This window comes from Berghia stephanieae, chromosome 11 (genome assembly GCF_034508935.2).
Source record: "Berghia stephanieae isolate SIO BIC M18660-M18661 chromosome 11, UCSD_Bste_1.3, whole genome shotgun sequence".
Classification (NCBI taxonomy): domain Eukaryota; kingdom Metazoa; phylum Mollusca; class Gastropoda; order Nudibranchia; family Aeolidiidae; genus Berghia; species Berghia stephanieae.
The window spans coordinates 22,463,289-22,468,288 of NC_088370.1; the positions used below are offsets into that span (position 1 = coordinate 22,463,289).

Below are 5,000 nucleotides of genomic sequence, written 5' to 3' on the forward strand. Positions count from 1 at the left end.
AAAATAGTATTAATCGGGGATAAAGCAAGCGGGTGCCGGAAGGTAAGTGTGACATATTTGACGAGAAGTCCCAGTTTTTTTTGTTTTTGCGCATGGATAGCTCATACGGTAGGGTCAAAATCTCCCAAGCCAGGCGGAGTTGTCGTACCATTAAGGTCGCAGGTTCGAAGCCCCCATCGAAGACGCGAAATTTTTATTCTCTATTGTCTTCTAGCACTTACCTATTCACTTCATTTCTTGTTGTTATATATATATATATATATATATATATATATATATATATATATATATATATACATATATATATATATATATATATATATATAATATATATATATATATATATATATATAAAAGGAACGAAATTTCCGTCAATCAGATCTTTGTTATGGCTGTTAGCCAACCATGTTGGTGATTAGTTCTCACTAAATCATATTGCTTACACTAGAAATGTTCAAGGATACACATAGTTTTTATGTATTGGTACGTTATATCCGATTGTCGGATATTGTGAGTATTTAACCTCAACTCATGACATCAATGAGAACTGAGACCCTGACGTCACAAAACAAAGATTCACCTTATTTTTCAAAATTTATATTTTAATAATGCAAACATAAGAACCGAGTTTATCTCTTTCCAGTGTATAATTGAATTGGGTAAGATTAGAAAAACTTTACTTTCTAATATTATTAGATCATCATTCCTTAAATAGCCTTCTCTTTGAATTCGATTCAAATTAATGAATTCTTTTTACTTTCAACCTTGTCACGTAGCCACTTTTCATAAAAGCTGATCGATTTAATTCTCTCAGGAACGGATGTCTTGGCGGCTGTAATAATATTACTCACCTTCGTTTTACTTGTATTTTCAAAACCTGTATATTACTCACGGGACTGTTATGTGAAGCAATTCATGAGATTTGAATTTCACCATCAAAAATTAGAAAACGGTAGGGGCTGCCTGAAGCTTGTGATCGTGAAAATCCTAACGAAAGAGTGAAAATGGAGAGGCTTCGTATGTGAACGATACAGACGATGTATGTTTCGGGTACAAACACTTCGTCTGCACAACAATACACACATTCATTAACACGGAAAACAAATAAAATGCAAAATAACTTGTATCGTGTGTACCCGAAACGTCCATTGTCTAAGTCTTTCCTATACGAAGCCTCTCCATTTTCACTCTTTCGTTAGGATTTCCACCATTAAGACGTTGGAGCATCCTGTGTCCCCAAACTACATTATGATGACCTCAGCTTGACCAGTGAGAACACTGTCAAGAACTCATCAAACCTGGGCCTATCGGAAATACCCGCAACTACCCTTAGATTGGGTTTGGAACTCCACAACATCACGATCACATAAGTTATGTACAATATTATCTATTCATTTAACGAAAGAGTTAACATGGAGAGGCTTCGTATGGGAAATAATACAGACAACGGATGTTTCGGGTACAAACCCTTCGTCAGCACAACAATACACAAACTAACGTGGAAAACAAATAAATTAAAAAATGCAAAATAACTTACTCAATTGAGCACAGTCGATGCAAGTTATTTTGCATTCTATTTTATTTGTTTTCCACGTAAATTTGTAAATCGTCGTGCTGACGAAGGGTTTGTACCCGAAACGTCCATTGTCTGTATTGTTTCCATACGAAGCCTCTCCATTTTCACACTTTTGTTAGTATTTTCACGATCACAGGCTTCAGGCAGCCCATACCGTTTTCTATCTATTCATTTGTAACTGTGATCACAATTCATGTATAAGAAACACTCATTTCATTAAAATAAATTCATCTTTCTATATTCATATCATCTTAAACAACTCGTCAGTTGTTCTTTTTTAATAGTAAGTAGTTCATTCAGGGGACCTTGTATATCAAATCTTTATATAAATGTAGTTGAGTTAGCTCTTTTTGGGAGATGATATTTTTTGTTTTGTAAATCATCTCTCTGTTATGCACGGTATTGTTTTGTTTACATATTATATCAGGTGCGAGAAAATAAAGGCCCCAAAGTAGAGCTCTTTAAAACTATGATAATATTTATAAATCATCACAAAATTTTGCAAACTGTGAATCTAACAACTTGATTTTACGAATCTCAAATTTTAAGAAAAATAAATGAAAGGTTCAAGAGTTAAAGCTGTTCAAAGAATATCACAAAAAAAAATTGTCATATCAAGAGTTCGAGAAATTCGCGTCATGAATTACTTTGAACGTCCTGTCGATTCACTGGGCAAGATCTTGCCGCAAGGGTAGGTAGGGTGCAGCTCATCTCGTTTACTTTCTGTTTCATTGTACGCATTTGCACTGTGTTGAACACACAATCAAAACAAGAAAGCAGAATTCCTAAAACTGACAACTAACAGCCATGGTTTATTCTGAGGAAGACAAAAGTGTTATTAAAGCATTATTCGAGGGAAAAGGTTGGTTGGTAAAAAGATTGCTCGAGAATTTCCGAATAAGAACTGTTCAGTCAGGACGGTTAACAAAATCATTACAGAAGTACGAAAAGAAGGGTCAATTCATAGAAATAAAGGTGGTGGCTCAACGAGGGTAGAAAGAAATATCGACTTTGTGGAAGATGCTATTCTGTCTCAAGAAGCCAATCCTGGATTCCATCTCTCTATTCGTGAAGTTGCTGGTGTCCTAGGCATAAGTGACTTTTCCGTACGGCAGATTATATATAAAAAAAAGATATTAATCCCCGCCCTTTTCAAGCGAATCAAAACCAGCAAAAAGTCTGAAAACGTCAAGAGAAAACGCAAAACACGAGCAAGAGCTTTACTAGACAAATTCACCCACAACGACGTTAAGCATATCATTTTTTCTGACGAAAAAGACTTCACTCTTCAACCTGCAAGAAACAGTCATAATGACGTTGTGTACGGTAGTAGAAAAACTGACATTTCACTGGATAGACTTTACCACGAGAGTAATCGGTTCTCCAAAATAATATGGTTTCGGGAAGGGTTAGTTGGAACGGCAAAACCCGGCTCAATTTCATCGATACCAAAACAACAAAAGTGAATGCACAAAATTATACGGTACTGCTTAAGGAAAAACCGTTACCAGATTGCTTAATACTGTATCCTGATAATTCGTTTATTTTCCAACAAGACGGGGCTACATCCCACACAAGTAAATCGAGACAAACATTCTTAGTGGAAATTAACATTAAATTCATATCAAAAGATGAATGGCCTCCCATGAGCCCTGATTTAAATCCTATGGATTACAGCATTTGGGCCATAATGTCAAACATTGTGTACAAGGGCAGACAAAAAGTATTCGACGAAGAGCAATTGAAAGCAGCAATCCAGGATGTTTGGGACAGAATAACTATTGATGATATTCGTCGTTCAATTGCTTCGTGGAAAAAACGCATACGTACTGTAGTGTCACAAAACGGCGGTTCGACCGATCACGTATGAGCTTTATGAAATCCTGACGCAACTTTGATATTATGTTTTTAAAGTACGTTTTTATCAAGTCTTGTAAAAATAATAACTACTTGTTCAAAGTTTTAGAAATGTCACATGGCTGTCATTAAATAATAAATAATTATTGTGTCGAAAGGACAACTGTCTACTATTATTACTTTTAAAATGACAGATCTCCAAAGTGGGGCCTTTTATTTTCACGCACCCTATAATATATGATTTGTAAACATTTGAGTGTAGGTATTCCACTTAGTTGGGACCTGTGCTTGTGTCGGGATGAGTGAGACCTTTAGGTGATCTCAAATTAAGTTCTTTGATAGTGTGCTCTTTGAATCTACATTTATTTCCTGTTTGAACAAATTCCCATTTGTCTTACCGTTTCTTTGGTGCTTTAATTGTAATTCGAGAACTTTTTACTATCCCATTTTCTTCCTTTTTTACTGGCGCTGATATGACCTTAATGCCCCGCAAGCGCCGTAAAACCCTTAAAAACAAACAAAACAAACGAGTTAGCTCCTCTTGAGCGCTCCATCAAACCATGACATCAAGTGTAATAATATCGATACTGTGATTGGATGGACTTTGCATACGTGATATTACTGTAAAACTCTGAATAAACGCATTTTAAAAACTATAACACGCCATTCATTCATAGGTCGATGTATTATTAAATTGACCTGTATTGTGTGTCATTTTAATCTTCCATAAAGTCTTCCTTGCTTGAAGCCCCAGGTTTGGGAGTTATTGATAAGATATTGATAAGGGTAATTCTAATCGTCAATATTTGAATGACACGTTTTTTACCAAAATATCTTTGTGTTATTTATGTTTTCATAGCACACCAGATAAAGGGTAGAAGTTTGTATTGAATGTTATTATATTATGATCGTTGTAGAATCAAGTTTGAATATAGACAGTGAACTATCGCTGGTTTGTCATAAAGTGGAAATAGGTGAGATTGTGATTGTATGATAACATTTAGTAACATAAAACATCGTATAGATATCATTAGCCCGATAATATGAGAGTATTTAAAAATGGGCTTGAATAAGGTAAGTCAAAATCAAAATACTTCATATTAAATAATTTTATTAATATCAGTTTAGTGATCTCTCTCTCTCTCTCTCTCTCTCTCTCTCTCTCTCTCTCTCTCTCTCCCTCTTTCTCTTTATCTCTCTCTTTCCCTCACACACCACACCACATATATATACACACACTCACACACCCCCAATACACTCTTCTTCATCTTTTAGCTTATTGCGCTTTTTGCAGGATTGCCAAAATGATTGCCGCAGCTCCATGTATCTCGGTTCAGAGCATTATCTTCCTCCAGGCCCTGTTCTTTCATATCCTCCTTTAAACTATCCACCATCTGCCTTACTACTACTACTATTACTACTACAAACTCCTCCTCTCTCACACTTCTACTACTACTACTACTACTACTACAACTCTACTACTACTACTACTACTACTACTACTACTACAACTACTACTACTACTACTACTACTACTACTACTACTACTACTACTACTACTAACTAC

General features: G+C 35.4%; 1 protein-coding gene across 3 annotated transcripts in view; it reads left to right on the forward strand.

Annotated features, from left to right (window-relative positions):
• Window positions 1-4,066: 4,066 nt before the first annotated feature.
• LOC144956906 (solute carrier organic anion transporter family member 2A1-like) overlaps window positions 4,067-5,000 on the forward strand; it is a 77,238-nt gene continuing 76,304 nt past the window's right edge. Inside the window, exon 1 of one of the 3 annotated variants that reach the window (XM_078887732.1) lies at window positions 4,067-4,219. The gene's annotated coding sequence lies outside the window, so the exon portion shown is untranslated. Of the gene's footprint in view, window positions 4,220-4,308; window positions 4,508-5,000 lie in introns of those variants that run through there. The other 2 variants (XM_078887729.1, XM_078887731.1) reach the window with 2 other exon arrangements.